This window comes from Megascapheus bottae, chromosome 22 (assembly GCF_031878675.1).
Source record: "Megascapheus bottae isolate mThoBot1 chromosome 22, mThoBot2.hap1, whole genome shotgun sequence".
Classification (NCBI taxonomy): Eukaryota; Metazoa; Chordata; class Mammalia; order Rodentia; family Geomyidae; genus Megascapheus; species Megascapheus bottae.
Genome location: NC_143530.1, coordinates 19,589,875 through 19,617,772, shown reverse-complemented (window position 1 = coordinate 19,617,772; position 27,898 = coordinate 19,589,875). Strand labels below are relative to the sequence as shown.

The following is a 27,898-nucleotide window of genomic DNA, read 5'->3' as shown; positions in this document are numbered from 1 at the left end:
AGTCCAAGGAAAATGCTCAGGCCCTGAGTTCAAGCCCCAGGACTGGCAAAAAAAATCAAGATTCAGGGATTTTGAGAAGGGGATTGATTTCCATATTGGGGCCTGAGAATGGGGTTCACTTCAAACCCGCCGGGGGTCAGAGTTTGTGGGTGGTACAGTGAAGGCATCCCCCATGTCTTGACAGAATTTGATAGTGTTTCTACACATAATCATGTTCACTGTTTCTGTTACTTCTGGTGACTTAATACTCTTCTTATTTATTCTGCCTCCATTCACAAAGCATGTTCTCCACCATCAGCACTCAACTACACCTCAGTATAAATTAGCTTCTCTTTGGTGCCCTTTGACGAATTGTCTTATTATCCTGCTTTCTCATCTGTGGAATGGTATTCATGATCTAAAGATTACTGTTGAAAGTTTTCTAATTTTCTTTATCTGATATGGATACTTGAACTCAGGGCTTTATACTTTGTTTGGCTTTTTCATTCAGAGCTGGCATTCTACTACTTAAGCCACACCAACACTTACAACTTTTTTTGTTCTGGTTAGTTGGAGATATGCATCTCTTGGACTTACCTGCCCAGGCTGATTTGGGATGAAGAGCTTCAGATCATTGTGTCCTGAGAGGCTAGGAATATAGGCATGAGCCACTGACTACCAGCGTAAAAATGTTATAATTTTAATGTGTTTTATATGATGCCATCTACATATTATCTGTTGTTATTTCTGCCCTAGTAGATCAGTATAGAAATAACATTTATAGGGCTGGGAGTGTGGCTTAGTGGTAGATTGCTTGTCTAGCATACATGAAGCTCTAGGTTTGATTCCTCAGTAGCATATAAACTGAGAAAGCCAGATGTGACACTGTGGCTCAAATGGTAGAGAGCTGGCATTGAGCAGAAACTCAGGGATAGTGCATAGGCCCTGAGTTCAAACCCCAGGGTTGGCAAAATAATAATAATTTATATTATCTGAATATGTGTTCTTATAGTCAATATCAAGAATTCTCATTCCTGATTTTGGCATGGGTGTGAGTGAGAGGCTTACAATATGGAGGAAGGGTTGATAGAGGGAACAACTCATTAAAAAGCAAGGGCACACATACTTTCCTTCCTTTTCAATCAATCTTCTAAGTTTACTTTGTCTAGCTGATCTATTTTATGACTCTCCAGAGTCATGGGACACAATGGAGAGGTTGTACACATGTTGGAAGAAACAATGTCATTTTGGAGACTCGTTTAGGAAGTCATGGAAGTATGAGTGTGAATTCTAATTGGAATCTTCTGTGGCTTCTTTTACTCCTTCATCTGTTTATATATTTTTTTCTCCTCTTGTCCATATATTTTTTTCTCCTCCTGTCCATTTTTCTCATCTTCCACTTCTAATGTGACCTATACATATCATAAATCCATCTTCTTAACCCCATCTACATGTATAGGTCAGTAGCGGTAAGTACCTGAACACTGCTCTACATATATCACTGCTGTACATATATCACCTTCAGAATGGCTGTATCTTCCCAAACTTTGTACCCGTTAAACATTCAAACCCCTTTCCCACCTCAGATTGTTTGGTTTCTGTCTGACAGTTCCTGAGCAGTCTAATTCTCCCCCAAGTTCTTGCCACAGAGCTGAAGACCGACCTTGGCTTTGATGATGTGGTCTGGTCAAGAGTCTGTCACTCTCTCATCCTTTGGGAGGCCTGGGTGATTAGTAAGCATTTCTCACTGCAGATGATTCAGAATGAAATTTAGTTTCAGTCATGAAAGTTACCTTAAAACACAGCTATGCTTCACTTGTTTTTTCAACAAATTATATTGACTAGTTCTGTGCTTACCTAAATATATTGAATGCTTACTTTAGCTTTAAATTTTCTTTTCAATTAATCACTCATTCCATAGCATTTACAGGATACTCGGAACCATGCATTCCAATATAAATGTGATATAAGCTACATATGTAGTTACATATATGAGAAGAAGAGAGATGGGAATTTTCTTTTAACAACATAGCCTTAATGTACCTAAGATACTATTTCAAAGTTTAATGAACATGAATCATTAGTGAGTTGTTTTGCATTTTTGGAGTGGTGCTGGGATTTGGTCTCTGGTCCTTGCACTTCCCCAATGCCTGGGCATTATCCACCAGTTAGGTTTTGAAAGGAGACATTGCATTAGGGCGTCTTTTCCTACTATGTTTAGCCTTGATTAGCAATCCTTACAATCTCTGTCCCAAATAACTAGAATTATAGATAGGAGCCACGAGTGCCAGCTATGCATTTTTTTTCTTTCTTCATGCTAAGTTTTTGAAATCCATGCAATTTAAACTTGTAGTACATCTCAAACTGGACTGACCACATTTCTAGTGGCCAAGAACCACATGGGTCTAGTAGATGCCATATTAGACAAGACAAACCCCATCCTGTGTGGTATCAAGACATAAGACCTGAAAAGGTCAACCCTCAACTTTTCTTAGTGGACAAGGTTGTTCAATAAAACAGTAAAAATGACATTGAGTACCTGGGGAGTAGCTGTGCCCAGAGTATTACAGAAGCCCCGAGGATGGGTTTTAAAGTCTGACCTGTGAGCTGGGGGTTCTGGCAATAGACACAAATTGTTTCACTAAATGTCATTCCTTTGAAGTAGTCCCCTGTGGGGAGGCCACTGCGTTTGGCATGGATCCCAGTCTATCAAACATTGACTTTTTGTTCCATTTATTAGGAGCGCTACTGACAAGTTCACATTTACTTACAGGCTCTCTAATCTGGCCACAGGTCTTGGTGCTGGGATTTTCATATCCCAACTTATCTGCTTTTCACTCTGGCTGTGTCTCCCCTTTCCATAGGCAGAGAGCTGCTCACCTCTTCCCTTGGAGAATTATTCTCCAGTCAGATGCAACACCTTGCTCCTTTCTGTAGCAGCACAAACAGGAAAGGGTGAGACTGTAGTGTGAGAGTAAGGAAGAAAACATTCTGATTTTTCTCTTTCTCCACACTGGTTTCCGCTTATCTGTAAGAAGCAGCCTGAAGAATTCTAGTGGGTATTGGAAGGTCTTTGAGTGGCTTTCCCTCATTCTATCCTGGGTACACACTGGTTATCTTAAAGACCCGTAGTAGGGAGTTATACAAGAACCTAATGTTGGCAGGGCTCTCAGAGTGAGGCAAGTCTGTGCCTCTCCCCAGGCTCCCTGTGTGGGGTAGGGTGGTGTAGAGATGTTTACAGATAGCCAGCCAGGAAGCACAAGGCAAGAGGTGGTGCTGTTTCCACTTATCCTCCCACCTCCTTTTGGCTTTCTCTTTTGCCATTTCCCACAGCCAAAAGAAGGATGGGAATTTGGCAAAGTGAAAGTATCTCATTGTGCTTCCTCACCCCTCAGTCTCATCACACTCTTAAGTCATTTTTTTTTTCTATCCAGGTCATTTAACATTTAAAGCCTGCAAAAAAAAAATTCCTTACTGCTGATGTGGAAGAGATTTGGAAATTATTTCCTTTCCAGGGGTTGAGTGATGTACAGGAAGACAAGGTCAGATGAGGCCGAGGGGCTGGAGCCAGAATCTTATCCAAAGTCTTTTTTTTTTTTTTTTTTTTTTTTTTGGCTAGTCCTGGGCTTGGGCTCAGGGCTTGAGCACTGTCCTTGGACTTTCTCAAGGCTAGCACTCTACCACTGAGCCTCAGCACCACTTCCGGCTTTTTGCTATGTATGTGGGGTACCGAGGAATGGAACCCCGGTCTTCGTGCATGCTAGGCAAGCACTCTACCACTAGGCCAAACTCCCGGCCCCTTTATCCAAAGTCTTACAAGCAGTGTTGTGACTTTAGGCTATGATGGAGTCAAAGGTAGGGGGATTGTATGGGGGAAGCAGCTAATTCTAGGCCTTCTGGAGGCTCTACTAGCATGGGTTGGCATGCTTAAGTGGTCAATTGATGGGTATTACTATCTGCTGTTAAGGCTCTAATCTGACACATATTCATCATTTTCAGTCATAATTGCATTTATACTATTGACACAAATAACTGTAGAATTTCTATTTTTTTCATATATTTTTTATTGTAATTAATAGAATGGTTTCATGATATTTGCCTTATAGATGGTGCATTAATTCCCATACATTGATACCCTTTCACATGTCTTATTTTCCTATTCCAAGAGGTATCAGATCACAAGGGTGTAAAATCACAAGCATCTCAACTCAGTTATTATCTAAAGAGGAGGCTTTGTGAAAGTATTTCTTTTCTCAAATAGATAAAAAGAGAAAATAACTGTTTTGTTACTCTCTATATAAAAGAAAGAAACTACTAAAACTCAACATTGACCTCATGGTGAAAACTATATGATTTTTGTTGAAAAGAAATGATTAATTAAGAAGATAGCATTTGGAAATTGGCATTAATTTAGAAGAGCTGAGGATGTGGTTCAAGATATAGAGTGCCAGGCTAACAAGTGCAATGGCCCCGAGTTCAATCCCTAGTACTTCTCCTCCCCATTCACAAAAGAATGACCTGAGAAAAATGATAAAGACCATATATAATTTGACCATTTATGCATACATAGCTATTTAATGCTGATGGTAATGAAGATCATTGTTACTGAAATAACTTCTAGACATAAATCTTCTGATACAAATTTTTTTGCATAGTCGTGCTCGATAAGTTGAGTGATAGTTTGGGTTATTGCAACAAATTAACAACTAGACCAGTTGCTGGCTAAGCTTATACCACAGGCTTGTGGTCAGCCAAGCCCAGTGAATGAGCCCCAGAGCATGAAAATGTGGCTCTGCTTTGAATTTTGGTTGTAGCCCTGTGGAAGTTACTCATGTATATACTAAGTTGCCTCAGTTACTTGCTGTAAAGTAAGAATTACAAATTTATACAGATGAAGATTATGTAAGATTATCTATTTAATGTACCTACTCTATAGTATCTGATATATATTGAGAGAAACTATAAATTGCAATTACTATTACCTCAGCTGAAATTGCTGTTTTATTAGCAATAAATAACTACCTTGTTTATTTCTGACCATAGTGAAATAATATTGTTCTTTTAATACTTAGCCATGTCTGAAAACTTTTTATATATATGTTTTCTGTGTAACATTACAGATTATGAAACTTTGTGTGTGTATGTCTGTGTGTGTCTGAGTGTCTGTGTCTGAGTGCCTGTGTGTCTGTGTGTTTTAAAACACCAGTAATAACCACATACAAATGAACAATCTTTCCCATGGCACCTGAGACAGTTTTTTTTTTAAAAAAAATGAGTTAAATAATTACTGTCAATGGACGAAAGGAGCAGCAGGTCATGAAGTTTTTTTTTATGGTTTTGATGCTCTTTTGGTCAGAGGTGTTGGATCCTCCCTCCTAAGTAACTGTATGCTACTGGCTTTGAAGTAAGTGAAATGATCAAAAGTACAAGTGGGAGGGGAAATTGAGGGTTAGTGAGGGAGGGTCATTATTAATGTTTCCATGGCCTTAGCAATTTTAAAGTTGGAAGTTGAAGTAAGGTTGTTGGTTGTGGGTAGAGCAGCCCACAAGCATTCAGACGTGGTTGAAGTTTAGTCTCTTGGTCTTGATTTTAATTTGAAAATAGAGTGGAATGACTTCTGAATCATATAGCAAAGGCATTTCTTCATCACTTTAACAGTCTGAGGCTAATTATTACATGCTCCTAATGACACAAGACTTAGATACCCCCGCTTTTCTTCTCATCTCTCAACTGTCTCTAGATTTTTTTCTTGGGAAGGAAAAGGATTTTATGACTATAGATTTTTTTAATCCTTATTTTTAAAGTTTATCTCTAAACTGAAATAAAACCTAAAGCATTAACTTCCAATGAACAGGACTGCCTCTTTCTAACTCCTATAAGATGATCTTTATGTACTTTCTCTTTTTATTCATAAAGAGATTAACATGGAATTTTTTTGTTTATTTTACTAGAAGATAAGATGAACGTTTTCACTGTAGAATTCTACAACAGAGATAGTGAAGAGTATTGGCATAACTTCTCTACCCTCCCCAAAAATATGCTATGACCAGACTTTTTTCATGTCTGCCTACATTGAGTTCATCTTCCAGGGAGCCAAATTGAACAAAGCCAGCTATATATTATCATTAACATTTTAGAGATAGGAACAAGATAGAAGCACGAGTGCTATTACCTTCAGTGAATATATACAACTTGAGGCCCTTGGCATCAGGAGTTCTGCATTCAAATCCACTTTTGTCCAGTTCCATAGTGAAGTAAGTAGTTGAGGTCTTTCATCATTTGTCAAATGGCGGAACAATACTTTCTTCTTGTGGTCCTTGTGTTAGATGAGATATAATTCATGTGTCCATTGGTTAGCTGTTGGGCATGTAGTCCCTGTGACTTCACCTCTGTGAGTCACCTGATAGATTAGAGGAGGAAGCAAATAAAACTAGTGGCCTTTGTAAATGTTTGGCATCATTCACTCCTGAATTATCAAGAGCTGGCTATAAACCAACAATCTTTGTTGTCTGACTTGCATCAACTGTAATTATCTCAAATCCCAAAAATTGCTATTGGTAAGGAAAGGAAAAAAAAACAGTCAAAGCAAAATCCATGTTTGGATCCTTCTTGCTCAACTTTCTTCTTTCATGGTAGTCATTTGGGAGATATTAACCTAACTTTGACCTGGAAACTTAAACAAATGAAATTTCTTTTTCTTTTTTTAAAATCTTTCTGGGAAATCTGCATGATTATTTTTAGTCTTTATAAATTGTGGATGCTGGAAATTTCTTCCTAATACTGGCCATTTTCAGTATTACTCTGGGAAACCAAATGTGGAAATGTGGAGGGAGAAATGGAGTAATTGGAAATTACCTGAGGAAGTCAAGGATTGGCAAAAGCCCTGCTCTATATCCATACTTAGCTCTAATCTGGAATTCAGGTAAAGATAATCTCTCTGTTTTCCCTTACCCTTGCCTTATGCACATATAGCGGGAGTTATTCTTTCTTAATTGAGATACCTAAGCTTTATTTTACGTTATGCTTATATCACCTCCCCTGAAGAGCAAGTTGTAGGGCATCATACTCTTGCTTAGCTGGTCTGTGATCATACCAGTATTCAAAGGGGAATGGTCACTGTCTTAATACAACAGCCAGTACCTCTGTTTCTCCCAGGCCTTGTCCTTGGCCTTATTTTAAGTGCAAACTATACCATATCATAAACTTTGACCAAAAAAGTCATTAAACATCCAACCACGAGAAAGGAATGAGTCAATCAATGGTCTGAGTAAAAATGGTAGGCATAGTATAAAATTCATCCTGGAATGGAGGGTAATACCACACATCTGTAATCCTAACACTTGGCAGGCTGAGACAGGAGGACTGAGCATTTGTGGCCAGCTTGGGCATCACAGGGAGACCTTGTCTCAAAAAAATTTAATAATTTGAGTGACATGAAAAATTTAGTCTGAAGTAAAGATTGGAAATGCAGTTTGGGCTTTGCTACTATGTACAATGATGAATGTGGTAGACTGTGGTATAACTTGATTTCTATGGGTTTCACAGCCTCATTTATGAAATACAATTTAGGACTTATGAAGACTTCTGTCAGCATTGAAGATCTAGTGTTTTCATCTTGCATTTCCTAAAGGATATTATGTTTTTATCCCAAATAAATCATTCCCACTAATACATTCCCACCTAAACTTTCCACATGACTTACTGATCTCTCCTGTCCAGTGAACCAGTGTGATCAAGCCAGATTCTTTGTGAAAATGACTGAAGAAACTAAGGGAAAGAGAACTTGTGTTGGGTCGTAGGCAAGGAGACTGTATAACTGGGGGAAAAAATCTGCTAGACTGAGATTATGATTTGCAGTGCTTTACAATCCCTTCTTTGGGAAGTTTAGAAACAGAATCATCAAGTAAGAATGGTTTTAGGTATTCTCTAAGGGCAGGAGAATTTTAATTGCCTTTTAAACATCTGTCTCTCAAGAAAGTATTCAGCTGCTTCCCTTTAACATAAGCTTCAGTCGATAGTTTATAGATGTTTTGAACAAGAAATATAGAAAGAAATACATATGAAGATGCTTATAAAAGCCAAAAGAGATAATAGTTGGAAGGTAGAAGTATATCTTGAAAAGGGCTTATGTATAAGAGACTTGAGACTTATGTCTCAGAAAGATGAATAATATTCTATAATGTCCTTGCTCTTGTTTTTTTTTTTTTACATAGGAGTTTTTTCTTCTTTTCACTATATCTGATCCAGACATAGTATTTCCTGATACTGGTGTTCTAGGTTGTCCTTTAACACTCCAAATTAGCATCAACTATAATTATGATATCTTTTAGCTGTCAAGGGGATAGCAATAGTACTTCACTAGCTCATACCCAGGGTGCACAATTAACAAGGGTTGTTTTCCACTCTCCACCTATCCATACAAGTTTATCCTTTAAATGAAGGCATTGTATTTAAGACAGGAAGTGGGTCTTATCCTTAATAATCACTTTTGTATCAGACTCAGTGGTAGTTGATCTCTCAGAGCATCTCTCCTAAAGGAAATATCTCATGTTAATATGTTTTGTGTTGACTTTAGTCTAAAAGGACTATACATTTATTTAAAAAAAAAAAGATTAAAACAGGAGCCAGGAGTGTAGCGTAGTGGTAGAGTGCTTGCCTAGCATTCATGAAATCCTGGGTTTAATTTCTCAGTACCACATACTCAGAAATAGTCAGGTGTGGTACTGTGGCTCAAGTGGCAGGGTGCTGGCCTTGAGCAAACAATGTCCAAGGACAGTGCCCAGGCCCTGAATTCAGGCCCCATGTTAAGATTGTATTTCACTTCTTTTTGTATATAATTTAGTGCAGTGAATTACAAGGCTCATGCTGGATTTTCAGAACAGAGAAAGGTCATTTTGGAGGGTGGTAGTCTCTCCATATATACCATCATCATGAATTTTCTGTCTTTAAAAGACATCAGAAAGTTGGAAAGTGTGACTTGTTGACAAAACCTTATGTTGCAAATTAGATCTGAACCTGCTAATAAAGAGATCAGCCATTGACCACACATCCTGTCAAAAGGAAACATGTTTTACTTCTTTCCCCTTTTCACATATTTTTGCTCTTAGAGGCAGTTTCAATGGCTCCCACATCTACTGACCAAACAGGAAAGTGTTACTTAGTCCCAGTGATTTGTTCTAGACTTCTTTCCTGAGATAATGTTCTTGTCCATTGGCTCTTCCCTGTGGGAGTGCACATTCCATGGAGGAGGATGGTGTGCACAGCAGACATGTTGGATTTAGGAAACTCACGATTCAAATCTTAGGGCTTCATTTATTATTTGTGCAATTTTTTCCCAGATTGTACTACCCTTTGTTCCCTTAATCTTTTAAAGGTAGAAAAAATGCAGCATATAGAAGGGAAAAACACCTTGTAGCCATATGACTCCCTTATAAACATAAATTCAAATCTATTCTATGAGCAATTTGTTATGGTTATTTGAATCTGCAATATGGAGACCGGCCATTTGAATTTAATTAAATAATACTTTTTCTGCTTGTCACCTGTTTAGGTGCTAAATTTCTCTTTTATTATTATTTCATATTCAATCCCAGTGGTCACAATCAAAGATAATTACACAAAACATTTGGGGTACAAATAATTATTGTAAAGTAAAAAGGCTGTGTATATCGTTTTGATGTTTGTGACCATTCTTTTAATTTTTATGTTTATGAAAAAGGGAAAGAACAAAAATCCCATTGGATTGCTTTTATATGTATATTTAGTTAAGTACTTTAGTTCTTATTCAGTCCTGAAGAAATATTTAAGAACGTACAAAATCCAGTGTTCTCATATCCTATGCTGAGAACACTGGATTTTTAATTTATTTTTCTTCCTTTGGCTGCTGCACATAACTCGTTTCCATACATTTTGCTTGATTAAATACAGTAGCAAGCAGGAATTTTTTTTTTCAGAAATAAAAAGTTGTTTCACTTTAGGGTTATTTTCTTTCATAACACAGAAAAAGTACCAAGGAACATAAAAAAGTGGGAGCAAATCATAGCCAGTTTATAGACGTTGATAGATATTGAGAGGGATACACAATTGAAGACATCATGGGTTACTTGTATATTAGTTCCTGTCACGTGTAATGAAAGACTATGTTACGTTCTACTGAAAGCACTAGCAATGGAGAAGCTGCTTATATAAATGACTGTACATGGGACAGATAAGGAAGCAGGTGAGTGATCCAAAGCATGCGCAAATACATACACTGTGTTGCTCTACTACTCTGTTGTATGTATTTTAAAGGAATTTGACCATGTGCATGTTGTGAGTAGACTTAAGTGGGTTTTAGTAAAGCTAGCGCCATTTAGTGGGTATGATTTTTCATATATTTGACGTACAATGGGACTAAATCCCAATAAACCTCTGGGTAAAAGGAAATATCATTGGATGTCAAGGCATGTAACATACTTAAGTGTGTAGGATAGCAAAGCCCAGCAACACTATACACTGAGAGAACTGAGCTTTCCCACATGACACAGCTTTACCTTCAACAAGGATCAGCCTGTCATCCAATATTTCCTTTTACCCATGGGTGTATTGGGATTTAGTCCCATTGTAAATCAAAGAGCATCTCTATTCCACAGTCAAGTTTATTTTCTGAATTGCATGCCCAATGTAGCACTGGTTTTATGGCTGGCGTCCACTCTCGAGAATATTTGCTTATCAGCAGGAAGAGCTTCCTAAAATAATTTGATTATGGAGATGATCTCTTCAGAGTAGCTCTAGCCATGATCAAATCCTCAGCGTTTACTTTGCATTTTTTTATTCACAATACATTCATGAACCTTCTCACTCTACATACTGTTTCTGGGAGGGGGACACCCTTATTTTGCCACCCAGTAACAAGGAAGCGGAGGTAAATAGGACTCACCAGTTGCCAACACTGGAAAGATAGTGAAAATTGAGATGTAGACCCTCTTGATCCACAGAAATTTAGCAATGCTCTTTCTTAACCTGATGAGTTAATGACTGTGTCTCCCGAAGAACTTTTTACTTGTCCTCAGTTGACTTTGGGTATATTTCCATGTGTATTCTTTCCAAGCATATTTTTTTTAGTCATTATAAGTAGAGCACATTATGTTTTAGGACAGTAGTTGTAAAGTAGAACTCAAGCCAGAGTAAGAGGACATTTCAGTCATTTGCAATGCTAAGAAAATCTCTCAGGGTGTCCATGTGGAAATTTAAAATGTTTTTTTGTTTTTGTTTTTGTTTTTTTGTTTGCCAGTCCTGGGGCTTGAGCTCAGGACCTGAGCACAGTCCTTGGGTTTTCTCAAGGCTAGAGCTCTACCATTTGAGCCACAACACCTTTTCTGGCTTTTTGCTATGTATGTGGTACCAAGGAATGGAGCCCAGGTCTTTGTGCATGCTGGGCTAGCACTCTACCACTAGGCTACACTCCCAGCCCTCAAAACTTTTAAGTAGAACTAGCACCCCATGAATGTGTGAAGTTTTATGTCCGTAAATATAAGTACCCTTTGTTCTCTTGGACCTTAGCTTCAACCACTTATGCTTATTAACATGTCTTGGGAAAGATGAAAAATTTCCTCAGAAGTAAAGGAAATACTCTAAATTACCAAGGTACGGATTTTTGGTGCTTACCATTTACTATGTTGCATTGAGTAGATGCTCATTGCACGCTTATTACATGCCAGGTTTTCCATAGACTTAAAGAATGAAAGATGGATAGGAGGCTCAGTCTTTCTTCAATGCATATGAATTCTTCTGGGAGAAACTGTCCTGTCCATACTTGGATATAGCACAGTTTAAGAAGTGCTGTATGAGCAGAATGAAAGTATGGATGCACAAAGGAGGGGGAGCATTTATGGTAGTTGTGACCAATATTTGAGCAAAATCTTTTAATAGATAAATAGTAGGATTGGCCAGATAAAGGCAGGGGGATAAGGCTCAGGAGACTACAAGTCTGGAGTACTGAAATGGCATAAATACCACCATCACAACTAGAAACACTGGATACAATAATCAGCTTAATCTATGGAGGAAATGACCTTGGTACTTATGTTCCATCTATGCTATCTCTAGCTGTGTTCATTTATTACTGAATAACCTAGGAAGATTTTGAATTCCATTTCTAATTCTTGTTCCTCTTCCTCCTGTTTCCTCCTTGCTCCTCCTTCCCTTTCTCCTGCTCCTCCACATTTTTCCAAACTTTTCCTCTTCATTCTCTTTCTTTTTCTTTCACCATCTCTTCCTTCATCCTTATCTGGTTAGCTTGGTGAACCTGGATTTGAAGTAGGCACTTTCAATATCAGATATTAAGGCTTTTGGAGTAGGTGGAGCCCTCAGTTGCCTACAATGAACTGATGGAAATTAGTTTTCTGCCATCTGTTTCTGTGTCATTTTCATACTTATTTTTCTCAGGAAATTCCATTGTTCTGATACTCTGTTAGAATAATCTCTCTGATTTCTATAGTACTTGAAAATTGCTAATTTGGGGTCATAGGCTAGGAAAGCAAAATGCTTGTGTTTGAATAGTTTACAATTCCTGGGTAATTTCTAAAGCCAACTGACATAACGTGAAATCATTAATAGCAGCAAGAAACTTTTCAGATGACTAAGACAAATACACGGGTTCTGATGTACTGTTTCTTCCATACAAGATGTAGAATTTAGTACACATAGGTCATGGTCTGAAGGAAATGAAATATTTCCTGTTGTAAATCACACAGGCTACATGAGGACTAGAATTGATGAGACTTAATTGACAGGGTTCACTTATATCCTCCATAGGGGATTCAACAGAAATGCAAAGCACATTTAACTGTTAAAAGCGTTTTTACCTAAATAAAACATTCCTGACTCTTCTTACTTACTATTAAGCCAGTTAATTGCGATCCCTAACTTTGCTTCATAAACTAGTTAGATGTACCAACATAGTTGTGCAAGATAAAAGAGTGTGGTGCCAAAACATTATATGAGCATGTTGCTATAAATAAACAGAGAGAGGTACAGTTGAATACACTGTGCACAGTGTTCTTGATTCTGGAAGATGATTTGGAGATATTATGCTTATGATTTAGAGATATGATTAGCTGCGTGTTTAGGAAAACTCACTTGAGGACAAGGTACATTATTCTTGGCATGCAGTAGGAGCCCACATTTCATTTCATAATTCATTCTCTGATTAAAATTTTTGTAATTTGCTCAATAAACTTAATAAGCAATGTAGTGTTGCATAATGAGTGAATTGAGTTTCCTGAGAGCAAAGGGACATGAATGGTCTAGCACTGGAGAAGATGCACTGCTCCAGTATGGACACTGTGTTTGCGAGTTGTTTTCCTTTTCCTCCTTGTCATGTTTGACTGTCATCTGTGTGCTTTGTAAGTGTAACTCCCTTAGATCCATTGCTAGCATTTTCAAGGAAGGTATCTTCAGGAGTCTTCATGTAATGGCTCAATACAACATCATTTGCTAACTGGATAATTTGTGACAGTTCAGCCTACACCTGGAAATATCATTAATGCCCTTTGCTGAACTTTCCTGTTCTCTGCATGTGTCTCACTGAGAGATTAAATTGGGTTTGGGTTTTATGACTCATTCTAGTAGGAATAAGTGCTACAAGTTTCCCAAATTCAACTGGTCACAATAAAAATAATCCAGTCCTGGGACCCCCAATTTTTTTCCTTTTTAAAAAGCAGAAGTTAATAGCCTGGTATCAGGCTGGTAGGTGGTTTAGAGAACCTGTTTCAGGTTACATCCCTAGAGCAGGAAAGTATGTAATGATACAGAGTTCTTCTTATTCTTTTAAATTACACATGGATAATTCCATAAACTAAGTTACAAAATTTGTGATATATGTCCTATTCACATAATAAGGAATGTTTAGCAAAACAAAAACAACAATCTGTTCAAAGTCATTTTCAACACATTTCTATGCCCCAGTCCATTCTTCCAATCTTGAAACCCTATGTATGTAGAGCATTTAATACCTAGTTAATGAAGATTTTTGTCCTCTGTGTCTGTTCTGCCCCAAAACAACAGCTGGTAGATGCTCTACAGCAGTGAGCCTGGGTTAGTCTTAAAAGCACATTTCCCCATCCTGGCAGGGCAGGACAGGGTCTGCTCAGTTTAGGGAAGTCACAGCTCTCTTTCTGGTTCTAGATGTACCTCTTTATTTTTTTTCTTTATTCTTCCCAGGAGTTGTTGAGCCTAAGTGTGATTGCCAAGAGGAATCCAGAAAAACCAAAGTGCTTGAGCCTACAGTCCTGCCTGTAGCCTGCCACACACACTGAAAACACAGAGGAAGTGCAAGAGGATCAAGGGGAAGAAGGGGAGCCAACCAGGTGAGCAATCACATGTCTGAAAGCTGAAGCAACAGGAAGGGATCCTTGGCAGTTCTTTTCATTTGGCAAGGTCAGGACATGACCTGAGCTCACACTAAATTACCTCACAGCAAATTATTATTACTATTATTATTATTTTACCAAGAACTATAAATATAAGTAAGAATGACTCCACCCTTTGGCTGAGAGCAGATGAATACATCAAAGACCTGCTCCCTAATCTCCAGGTGGAGTTGGAACTTGGGCTGTCTTCTTCTAGGGAAGGGTTAAATTCCAGCTCATTCCTCTCTACCCCTCAGGTGAGTTTCTTTTATTTCAAGCCAATGTAAGATTTATATAGTATCTCACTTTGTTATCTGATATATTGGATATAGTTGTATTTGGTTATTTGAAATTGAATAGGGAAGGGGGGAAAACAAGATGAGGGATGGGGGTGGGGGGAGAGAAATGGGGACCAAGACATGAGAAGGGGGTATCAATGTATGTGAATTAATGCACCTTCTATCTGGCGAATATAATGTAACCCTTCTATTAATTACAATAAAAATATATGAAAAAAGGATTTACATGGTAGATTTTTTTGTTGTTATTGGTGTTTTGTTTGTTTGTTTATTACCTAGAGTCAATTTACTTGACATACAGTCTGTAGCTTGGGAGAATTAGGGTATTTTTTGTGTGTTTGTCTGTGAAAACTGGCCAAGTTTGTATTTCTTTTTTTTTTCTTTTTTAAGGCCTACAATCATCAGGCCAATGTTTCAAAGTATCCTTGTAGGTGAACTGATTTGGGCTCGGGTATTTTTTATTTTCTTTCTGAATGAGGTGGGAACTTCATGCGAAGTTGGGTGCTCTAATGAGATCCCAAGCAATTTAGTAGGATTCGGACTGGTTTTAAATATCTACCCCTGGCCTTCCTTTCTATTTATACTAAGCAGTATTATTATGTGTGGAGAAGAAACTTTGATGATAGCAAGATGCCATTTAGAATGCTCTTGTGCTCTGTGACTAAAAAAATCCATATAGGATAGGAAGGAAGGAAGTTTAATTCTTCAGACAACTCTTAGAAGGGTTTCTCAGCTCTCCTCCATTGCAACTTAAATCATTCTGTCTGGGGAGGGGCTGTCCTGTGCTCTGCAGAAGTTTCAGAACACATCTGGCCTCTATATCTCCATACTAGTTACCTACCGCAGGGAAGGCAAACAGAAATGTGCCCCGCAGAACAAAACTGTTACAAGTTAGGAAGAATTTTGGAGAGTTTCATTCAACTAAAGAAAAGAAGCTAAAGAAAATGGTGAAGATTAAGAATGCCGAGCCTTTCCTTTTGTTTTGGTTAAAGTTTGTATTAAGAACCTATGTAACTTCAAAAAAGAAAGTAGATCCTAAGAGATGGAACCTTCCAGTAGAATTCCCATTCAGCCAAGAATTTTCTATCCATTATTTTCCAGAATTGGTTTAAGTGAACACAATTGCAAATCACTTAAACAAAATATTGGGGGGCTAAAGACCTGACTTCATGGTAAAGAAGGCCCCGAGTTCAAACCTTAATACTGCCTCAAAATGGAGAACAAAACAAGTGATTGGTCTGAGGTTACAGTTTCTTTAGGTTACAGAATTCTTAGGTTTTTATATAATGTGCACAACTTCTTATGAAGGCGTCACTGAGCACAATGTGGGTGTTTATGCAGCACTGGTTTATAAGGAGAGGAAAATAGTAGTTGAAAACAAAATTCAAATGAGGGTATCATATAAAGACCATAGTAAGAGGATACATGGGTGAATGAAGTTGCCACTCTGCATCTGTGTTCAGCATTTTTGTGAATGAGAGGTCAGATATACAATTTAACTCCAGGTTTCATTGAATTCACTCTCTCATACAGTATTGAAAATTGTCCAGAATACTGTATACTTCCTGTATAGGATTACAATTCATTCTCCCTCCAAATTTACTCGTCTCTCTGTAGGAGAATATTTGAGCTGCCAGACAAGTAGAATCAAGTTACTACTCTGGCTGAGCATTAAATGTCCTGTTATCTTTATGTCAATTTTTCTTTTTGGCTCTTTGTTCTCTCTTTACATGAGCGTACATGTTTGCCTCTTCCTGATTTTTCCCTCCCTCCTGCTTTTGTTTCTTTTCCTTTCTCTGGCTATAGAAATCGTCAAGTGGTCTGGCTGGCATTGTCCTATCTTTTTTGAACTGTGTTACTCACAGACTTCCATTTAGTATGCCTTGGGCACTCTCTCTCCAATACTCCATCTCTCTGAGGCATGGTTAATGATCTTAGTAACAAATGAAGGTGAACTGTAGCCATGTATTGTTAGAATACAGCCAGCTCCATGGAACAGATTGGGCTGAGCTTTGAACAGCTGCGGCTGGCAGAGTGAGTCTTGACTCTTCTCGGAAGAGTTCCAGAACTGCCAAATCATCAAACTTGAAGGGGAGAAAAGGACAAGAAAGGTTATAGGATTGATGGTTCCTGCAGGTGCCTTTTGCTCTTGTGATCTACCTGTCTGAATTATTTTTGCTGGTTTGCAGACCTAGCAAAGCCTAGAATAATGGAAGATAGAACAGCGGACTCTGTGGTTCAAAGGACTCCTTAGGGGCTGTGCAGGTAGTTTACCGGTCATTTTCAGTGAGGAAATGTGATAATGTGATGGTTGTATGCTACTGTAAAAATGTATGACTCACCCAGGCACCAGTGGCTCACACCTATAACCCTAGCAACTCAGGATACTGAGATCTGAGGCTCCAAGTTTGAAGCCAGTTCAGGCAGGCAAATCACAAGATTTTTACCTCCAGTTGGCCAGCAAAGACCCAGAAGTGAAGGTAGGAGCCATGAATGAAATAAAATTCCTTTAAAAATAAAAGGAGTATCTCTTACCCTAATGTAAATTTAATAGTGGTCTTTGGGAATTTTGGAAAATAGGAGGCTTCCTTGTAGATATAATTAGGGAACCAGTGGGATAGTATAGATGTTATAATTGTGTGGCCCAGAAAGCTTGAGCCATCACATAGCTATGTTACATTTGTCTATTCAAAGATGGAGGTATGAGTGCTTGCCTGTATGCGTGTGTGTTTTAGTCATTTGCAGTGGATATTTTTATAACGATATAAAAATCGGGTAAGCTTTCTGAAAGACCGAAAATTTGGCTTCTCAGTAACTGCAGTCTCCCATGGTAGATGTCACTGCAAAATGACCAACAGCTTACCCTATCCCCAGGCTGGGTGGGCAGTGCTCTACCAGTCCTTCAAGTTTCCACCCCATGTCCTTACAGTTACTTCTCTGGAAGAAGCCAGGAAGGCTTCTAAGTGAGAAGAACCAGGTTTGAATCTGAGCGTCATTGCCAGTTTTATCTATCTGGACAAGGTGATAACAAGGTCTCAATTGTGTCATGGTAAGGTGGGGTTACACTTTTTCACTTCCCATGCTTGTTAGAAAGTAGGGTAATCTTGCACATTGGGTATTCCTAAAGCAGAGGAGTACATAAGGGTCTTTACACATGTTGGCCATTATGATGGCATTGGCTTGTGTGTGAGGCGAATTGATGCTAACTGATCATACATTCATTTTGTGAAGCACTTCTCTTGCTCAGGACAAAGGGAGACATTTGTGCCTTTACCTCTTCACCCATGTTGGTTTTTATCTTGAAATACAAAATTAGGTAGTGTGTCCAAGTGAATTATTAGAGATATCTAAAGGGTAGCATTAGTTGAAGAGAAAAAATATCATTAGAAAAACTAGTATGAGAATTTATTTCACATTAAATAAACCACTGGCTGTCTTTTGACAAAGTTGATGTTTTGCAATTTTATTTCATTGTGGGGGGGGGGAGTGAGTGCTGAGAATTGAACTCAGGACCTTAAACATGCCAGACAAACCTTCTACTTGAACCACAGTCCCAGTGATTTTGTTCCTGTTTTCCTTCTTCTTCTTTTTTTTAAGTTTAATTTTATTGTCAAGGTGATATGCCGAGGGATAAAAATTACATACTTAAGGTAGTGAGTACATTTTTGTATCCAACATTATTACCCCTTGCCTCATTTAAAAGGTCCTCTTTACCTTTGCTCTGGTTGGCTTTGAATTTGCATTCCCCTTGCCTCAGCTTTCTGAGGGATACTATATAGGTCTGTGCTACCACTCCTGACTAGAACTTTTTACTCCTTCAAGTTTTTATTCCCCCTCTTACCAGTCCAGTCACACTCAAAAATCAGGTTATGATAAACCTGTGGATGGAAGATATTCATAGGCTAGAAAGAGCTCAGAAATTAAAGCTTAACACAAACTATTTTCTTAATGGTGGAAATTAAATTTAGTTTTGGTTTGGTTTGTAATACTGCATTGAAGGTGTATCAACTCTCTGTGCACAGAGATTATTCTAAAGGTCAAAGGAATTTTTTTTCCATTCAATTGGCACTTTGTCTCTTTCATGTTTAATATTGATAGCTGTCCAAAGATTCTAGTGCTCATTTGATGCCACATCAGGTGGATGTTGAAACTTCCTGGTTATTCTATTCATGCTTAAGAAATACAGGCTTTGGACTGGGACATTATTCAAGTTTGGAATACTTGTTGTCTTGAGTTCAATTTTCAGTAATGCCAAAAATAGGAAGGAGGAAAGATGGGGAAGGAGAAAGGGAGGAAGGAAAGAAAGAAAGGAGAAAGATACAGGTCTTTGCCTATTTTCATCCTTCATATAAATATAGCTTTTCTTTTTCTTTTCTTTTTTTTTTTTGGCTTAGTCACTGTCCTTGTGCTCTTGGGCTTTCTCAAGGCTAGAGCTGTACTACTTGAGCTATAGCACCATTTCTGGCTGTTTTCTTTTTTTTTTTTTTCCTGGAGCATTCTTTGATTTCTGCCTGTTTTCTATGTATATGGTACCAAAGAATCGAACCCGGTCGTGGTGCATGGTAGGCAAGCACTCTACCACTAGGCTAAACTCCTGGCCCAAGATAGCTTTTCTTTAGATGTAGATGTTTCACTTAAGTGTACTTCTAACCACAAAATGGCAAAAGATGACAGTGTACTGTATTACTATTATCCTTCTGAAGGCTACTGGGAAGTACGTGTGTGTTTCACTGAAATGTTTTTTGGAATAAAGAAAGGTGGCTAGATAATGCTAAGGCTGGTGCAAGACAAGTAGAAAATAAATGTAGAAAGTGAAAAGTGTTTTGTGATTAACATGGTCATAGAAATTTTTGAAAAATAACTATATTTTGTAGGTGATTGTTAGTATTTTAACTGTACAAAAAATGACAGTTTCACCTTCAGTTGAATATACAATTATCAGCTATTTAGTTGAAAATTCTTCAAATCCACTAAGAAGGCTTATGGAATAGTTCTAAAAGCCACATGGTCTTGAAACCCAAATGGTGATGATTTTGTCTTTATTTTTCTAGAATATGCACATATTTTCTGCTTTTACTTTCCTTTACCTGCTTTTTTTCCTGTTTTTTTTTTCTCTAAAATTACGGTTATTGCTCCAGATCTCAGAGGAACAGAATGAAATAGGACAGTTTAGTGTAGAGTCACACAAGCCAAGAAGAGCTTTTCAGATCCTTTATTTGTATACCTACATGGCAGACAGGGTTTCTTCATGGGTTAACTGAAACCCCAAGTAAAGATTTAAGATATTACTGATTCAAATATTAGTGTTGAAAAAATAAGAAATGCATACCAAAAGATGAAAAGTTATACACATGAATACAATTTACCACAACCTGTTCTTCATTAGTGTGGCTTCAAATTGTAAAATGTGTTCAGGTAGGCATGTTTTTCTCTCATTTTCTAGAGCAGAATAATTTCAAAATATTGAAAGTTTGGGCAAAGACCAAATTTGGTCTGTACAGAAAAACTTAAAGGGCTGTAGAAATAATTAAATCTGTGATACACCGGTCTGATAGCAATAGCTATTACGGGATGATCAAGTGAACGTGTGTGTGTGTGTGTGTGTGTGTGTGTGTGTGTATGAGTGTGGTGTGTGTGCATGTGCTTGTGTGTCTTTGGAGTTGTTTCAAAGTAAAAAAGAGGCAGATGCTTCCTTTCCCTACTTGTTTCCTGGTTTTCAAAGCCTCTTGCTTTGTTTAGTTTTATTTTAAGGCCCAGTGTTTCTTGGTCCTTCAGTGAGGGGCCTGAATGCAGCTCTAGACCTTCCTCTTCCCTGCACCCTGCGAAGTGGAAGTTTCAGAGCACCACAAACTGCTTTGAGCAGAGCCCATTTCCCCTCACCCAGCGAGAGGGTGAAGCGGTTATACCAACATCAATCAAGGAAAACCCGCAGGCGGGGCTCTCACCGTTGGAGCAGGTGCCTGAGCCAGTGTTGTCTAGAAGAACACATGACTGAGGCATGCCTCGGCGTTGTGCCCACAGATGGCAGTTAGGATGGCTGTGGGGCTGCATAGAAGGTCAGGTATTCCCGAGATAGCCTTGTCTGACCTTACATACTTGCTTTTTAACTAGTGTGGAATGTTAGAGAGAAAGAATGTTTTGATTTTCTTCCTGTGAGGCTTTCAGTAACAACATCTCTCAGATTATTCCTTCATAATAGTAAACAAGAAGCACATTAGCTGATTTACTAGGAAAAATGGAGGGAAATTGCAATGTTTAAAAGCCATGCTTTCTGAGGAGGTTGATGCAGGAGGATCACAAATTCCAAGGCAGCATAGGCTAATTAGGTGAAAACCTCTTACAAAATAAAGTAAAAATGGCCAGGCCCTGGTAGTTGCTCAAGCCTATAAGCCCACCTACTCAGGATATAGAGTTCTGGGGATCCCAGTTCAAAGCCAAAATGGACAGGAAAGTTCATGGGATTCTTGCATTTATTTAATCCTCAAAAGAAAAAAGAATAAAAGGCTATAAATGGAGCTGTAGCTCAAATGGCTGAGTGTCACCTTATGTGAAAAAATCAAGAGTGTGAGCCTCTGAGTTCAAGACCCCAGCATTGGATTACACACACACACACACACACACACACACACACACACACGCACACGCACACACACACTAAAAAATAAGATAAAAATAAAGAAGTGGCACTTTGGTTCAACATGGTAGAGTGCTAGCATTGTGCTAAAGTGCTCAGGGACAGTGTCCAGGCCCAGAGTTGAAGCACCATAACCAACTGAAAAATAAATAAAATAAAAATAAATCTCAGAGTGGTAGCTTAGTGGTAGAATACTTGTCTTGCATGTGTGAGACCCTAGGTTCAATCCTATTATGGAGAATAAAAAAGCTGCGTGTGCATACATATACATCAGCATATATCAAATATATGCATGCAGAGCTGTATTGTTTGCAAGTGTGCATATATATGTGTGTAGATTACATGTTCACACACGTACTTATTCATCGAAATGTATGTGCATCCTCAAATAAAAAGCAAAAGTCAAGTGGGTCATGAGACTGAGCGAATATGAATATCTAAGACAATTTCAAACATCAGATGCTAAAATGAAGGTGCTTGTTAAAAAACAAACCAACAAGTAACAGATGCTGATTTCACCCTAAATGAACCAGCCTCCTGTACCTTGAGCTTTAGGTAACTTTCACAAAAAATTTTAGGTTATCTTAACAAAAATAAAGGTTGGAAGCAAATTGCTGGAACTCCAGTGTGTTGTTTTTTTTTTTTAACAAGGTTTTTAGACTCCCCAAATTGGTAGCATGTGCTCTTAGTTATGAGTATCTGCTTGGAGCGAATGCTTTAAAATGTTTTCCATAGTATTGATGCTTCACTCTGTTGATGTTTCCCCTTTCTTTTACCCCTGTAGACTAAAAACACACTTTTGAACTCCTGCGTAGACAAGACTAGAGAAAATTTATAAAACTCACAGTTACTATGGATATAGGGGAAAACCTATTATTTGGGAAAAATATTTCATATCTTATCTAGAGATTATTTTGCAATATATTAAAACAAAAGCTCCAAAATGTGCTTACTCATAATTTCAGCAACTAGGCTTCAAGGCAAAGTCTTCTTAAAACTATGCTCTAACATATAAAATGTATGCATGTGTGTGTGTGTGTATCTACAGAAATCCTTTATTACAAAGTTATTTATTGATAATGTATTTTATTCAACATGTCTAATGAGCGTCAGGAAGATCACATTTACTTTAACAGTAATATGCAACAAAAATACCAAGTGCATCAGTAAATAATGTAGTTTTTTATAATTCTGTTTTTCTGGATTTTATCCAGTTTTCAAATGAATTATTAAGTTTTTCTGGTTATCCTTCTCATGCTTCAGTTTGATAAATAAGTCCAATATTTCTGATCCTTTTCCAATTTTAAGTGGAGTTAAGATTTTGAATAATGCAAACATATAAATGTCCATATAATCTTGATTATGTATATTCTCTTTAATTACTAGTCCACAAGACATATATCTAATAATATTATACATATTAATTAATATTGATAAATTTATATACCATATGTAATTATTGACTTGTACTTTGTTAATACATTATTAAATATATTATGACATTGTTATGTTACATATATTATTATATATGCACATATAAAAGTGCATGGGATGTACATTATATATGTGTGCAGGTATCTGTCTACCTACCTATCTATCGATCTACGCATTTTATTTCCCCTTGCTTAAATTTGGTTAGAATTCACTTTCTTATAAAACATTATTTCCTTTTTTAGTTGTTATTGTAAAGATGATGTACAGAGGGGATACAAATGCAAAAGTCAGGTAAAGAGTACAGTTCTTTCTGGAGACTGTCACCCTGACCCTCCTGTCTACCAGTGTTCCCTTCCCTTCCCCGCTCACAAGTTGTATAGTTCATTGTCAACATAGTGTCTAGTGAGTATTATTGTTACATTTTTTTCACTCTTTGTCTCTCCGTTTCTCTACCCCTTGTTCATTTTCTATTTCAAATCGGCACATGCTGTGTGGCATGTGTCATGTATGTGTACACCTTAAGACTTGCTAGAAAGGTGTTACAAAGTGGTTTATTTGGCTAATATGTTCTTAATAACTTTCTCATGCTCATGTATGTTAATTTGCCTACTGACTACAGACAAGGGAAAAGTTGGAAGCTGAATTTTAGGAATATATACTTATAAGGGTAATCTAGAAATATTGATGAAGAATGAAAAAGAAAAGAGGATTTGCTTTCCTTCTCAGCATCACTGAGACAGACAACTGTTCAGCAGAAGTTGTCAGAGACAATGGATTGATGGATAAATTAAATAAATACTTGTGTGTCGGGGACTACTCGAAACCCTGTCACACTGCCATATTGGGTCATCTCTAGATGGCTGTAGCTTTTACTATCGGCATTAATAATGCTAAAATGAAAATAATATGGACATATACAAATTAAGCTTTAATATTTCATATTTTGTTTCACCTTTTTACCCCTTTGTTTGCCCTATCACACTGTACTGTCTCTCCTAGCTAAACTTTGCCTATTGTATAGACAGTTGACAGCTTCATTTGTCTGGAAAGCCAAGAGCAAATATGGAAATCATTGGGAAAACTTGACACTATTACTGAAGACTTTAAAGGACACTTAAAGGCTTATCTGCAAGAGCTTTGGAAAAAAAAAAAAACCTGACCTCCTCTTACTTTGTAGACTTATGGCTTTGAAACCCAATCCCAGTTTAATGTTCAACAGGTGTCCTTTGGGGAGTCAGGGCAGGACTTGAAAGGTGATTAGTGCGATGAAGCTCTATCTCTCCATCTGGAATGTGGGGGGGGGAGTGAGTAGACATGTATGTTGAGACTTAGACTTGGGCTGTCTGACTGCAGAACAGATCGGACTCAACTGGTACAGACATGGTCATCTCATGGTTTAAATGCTTCTCTAAGCTCCCAGAACTCCACCGAAAGGACACTTGTCAGATGTCTAGGCTCCCTGTCCCTAAACAATATTAAACGTGAACCTGCCAAATGACCACTTGATACTTCCAGCTCAAGTGCTAGTATGAGAGCACCAATCACCCTGGGCTTTCAAAAAAGATTTTTTTTATGAGTTCTGTCATACAAAAAACAAAGATTCTTGGTAGTAAGCATTTGTCTTAAGGTAGTGCCAATTTGCCAAGCTCCTGCATATGTGTGTGTGTGTGTGTGTGTGTGTGTGTGTGTGTGTGTGTACATGTACATGTACATGTCTGTCTTGGGGAATGATTGTGGCTTTTTGAACTTGGCCTGCTTGTTTCTTATTGGTAAAAGAAGATAGAACAACTTTGTTTCCATTTCTATCATCTTGTGAGTCAGAGGTATTAGCTCATCTATTATTCTCCTGCATGTCTGCTGTGATTTTGTGGGAAAGTTAGTCACATTTGCTTCCCTCTTCTTTTCTATCCAGTTTTTCTTCCTGTTAGAGTCAGTGTCAGGAGGTATTGCTTTGGTGTAACTTTCAGTGTGTGTGTGTGTGTGTGTGTGTGTGTGTGTGTGTGTGTGCATGCACACACACTTTGCACTTCATGAGACAATACTGGAGTGATGAAAATCGCTAATTCAATTAACCTCTTGAAACTGGGCATTGATGGCTCATGCCTGTAATCCTAGCTACTCAGGAAGCTGAGATCTGTGGATTGTGGTTCAAAACCAGCCTGAACATGTAAATCCTTGAGACTCTCATCTCCAAACAGCAACCAGAAAACTAGAAGTGGAGCTATGTCTCAAAGTGGTAGAGTGCTAGCCTTGAGCAGAAACACACACACACACACACACGTACACACACACACACACGTACACACACACACACATGTACACATGCTCGCTCGCGCTTAAACAGAACAAGACTGAGAAAACCATGTCTTTCAGGTATGCATAATCATACACATAAACGCAGGGCAGCCTGTCTATTTTCTCACTTGCTGGATCACTTCCACTTCATAGTCTCACAGGGAACAATATATTAAGTACAGTATTTAGAAATAGTTGTTGAATCCTACTGTCTGATTTTGGCAAGTCCCAAGGGAGAGGAGGGGTAAAAATGGGGAATATATCTTAGGCTGCTGGAGCCTTCCTGGGACGATATCAGAGTTTTCCCAGAGAAGCTGGCTTCCCACTGTGGGAAACACTGGATTCAGTAGATAACACTGTTAGAATTAATATTTCAGAGGTCATTTCATTTGCTTCATGGTTCTGGGCCACAGCTGATCTTACATGTCTTAGGAACTCCAAGTATATGTTAGCTTTTCCTTATATTGATGCAGTTCCTTCCTTCTGAAACTCAGTCAACTAACTTGGAACTCATTCATTCCAGCTATATGGTTGGTTCCATTCACCAGCACCAACCTACTGAGGCTGTGTGTGTATCAGAAGATAAAATGTGAGGGCAGCAAATCAGAGTGTTGTAAGACAGGGTATTAGGAGTGATAATGTTCACTGGGTAGTACTTTCTTCTCTTCTGGAATGTTGAGTCATCACTGCTTCTGTGAAATCCTGCCTTGTGACACATCTGAGTGTCACGCATCTGGGTATTGACTAAGTCACTGAAATTTGTGATGGGAGGACAGATGCGATATTTACAAAGTTACATTAGGGCCCCTCTACTTGAGAATGCATGTTCAGGTTCACTGGAATCATTACAAAGAATGTAAGGGACAGTAATTCTTTCAGCTTAATGGATCTGACAGGTATCAGGCATAGAAGGATATTTTTTAATCTCACTTTCCTATTCCATGTGTTGCTTAAAGATGAAGTAGGCATATCTGACTAAATTAGTTTGCTTTTAGCTTGTAACTCTGAGAACTTATTGAACCTATACTTTTCATCTCTCGAATGAAGGTAAGCCCGTATCAGCCTCTGAATTTTATTTTACTTCTTAAGTTAAACTTCAGTTGAGAAAAATTAAGATTGACAAAAATATGACAAAGAAAATGAGAGTATATCCATAGAACTCTTATCAGGTTCCTCTTATTGTTACCATTTTCCTGGGCTATGCTTATCAAAATGAAAAGAATGACCTTGATGCTTTCCTATCCTCTCAACTTGTTTATCTCTAGAGTTCCTTTTCAGTTCCTGGATCCAATCCTGATACCACATTAACTTTATTATCTCCTTAGGCTTCCTTGGTCTAGGAGGATATCTCAGCCTTGTTTTGATATCCTTGACAGTTTTGTCTTTTTCTTTTCTGTTCTCCGGGACTATGGATTGCACTGAGGGCCTTGCACATGTCAGACAGGTGCTTTTTGCACCCGAACACAGCTCCAGTTCAAGCTTGTTAATTCTGAGATTTGTACTAAATTTCCTCCATGATTACACTGAGTTTTTGCAGAGGAAAATCACAGAGACAAGGCATCCCTTTCCACACACTCAGTGTCAGGTTCATCACCATGATAGGTCACTGGCCTGCTGACCTTGATCATCCAGAAATCCTGCTAGAACTGAGATCAGCTCACTCCCCCAGAAGCTGATAGTTGTCCTCTGGGAAGCCATTCTTTATCCATTTTCCATACCTGAAACCTGCAGAAGGGAGTCATCTGGTATCTGATTTCTTTATAACAGCTGGAAGAAATTTCTTTCTTAACCTGTTATGCCTCACGTCCAAGAAATACTTTGTAGATGTGTTTCTCTACCGCTTTCTTAATCTAGAAGTTGAACACATTTCACCAAATTGTTTTTTAAGGTTTAAATACCAAGGTGTCAGGTCCAAAGCCCAGCACCTAGAAAACATTCGTGAACATGAATTTGTTCATATTGTACTTTCAATATAGAAAAGTCATTGTTCTTGAAAATTTCTTCCTACTTCCTCAGTTAATTACAAAATTAAACAAAGTAAGAGTGCTCATAAACCATCCAAATTAGATGACTGGCCCTAAAGGCACTCTAGGATAGAGGGCTGTGAGGTTATTTAGGCTTCACACTGAATACCTGTTAGATCTGGATCCTCTAATTCCATGTTGTTTCATGTGAGGGAGTCAGTCTGATTATAGCCTTCACAGTCTGATCTGAGAGTTTTCAGGTATAATGGAGAGCTCTTGGAATGGTGTCCTTAGCAGTGTTCTTTCAAAAGGAGGGTCTTCTTCTAGAGCCTGAAATGCTTCAAGCCTGTGGAGTTGCTGCCAGAGCAGCTCAACTGAGCCTGGATAAAAAAGCTCAGAGTCCTGTGTAACTATGTCTGTTGGAATAAATAAGAACAGCTGGTCTCTTGTACAAATACTGTTGGCATGAATTTTTTATTTAAGTCTTTCCATGTATCTAGTAAACAGTAAGCAGTATTCTAACATTACTAAAAGCCAAGCTTCCCAAGTCTCCTTCCAATAAATTTCCTTTTCTCCTCCCATTTAAGAGTTCAGGGTGGAGGGCAGGGTTAATGTACCAGAGAAGGAATGCTAGGAAAGTATTTTCTGAACTAGAGAAAATAAGGTTCCTCTTCAGTCTCCTTTCTCATTTTGACCTATTGCTTCTCTCTCTAAGATAGCACATAGTTTGGACTATTTCTTGAGAGAGAAGATTTACACAAATGCATTGTGCTAATCTGTATGTACTAAGTGCTAAAATAGACACTCTTTCCCTAAATACTTAATGGGAAGAAAATTACTTGTGTTAAGAAATGGGTAGTTGAGTGAGAATATACTTTCAGGATCCCATTTGCATGGCCAACA

General features: G+C 38.1%; 1 long non-coding RNA gene across 1 annotated transcript in view; it reads left to right on the top strand.

Annotated features, from left to right (window-relative positions):
• The window catches only part of LOC150048340 (uncharacterized), a 73,065-nt gene that overhangs the window by 15,029 nt on the left and 30,138 nt on the right, over window positions 1-27,898 (top strand). Inside the window, exon 2 of the long non-coding RNA XR_016539244.1 lies at window positions 14,182-14,327. This is a non-coding gene — a long non-coding RNA (uncharacterized LOC150048340). The remainder of the gene's footprint in view (window positions 1-14,181; window positions 14,328-27,898) is intronic.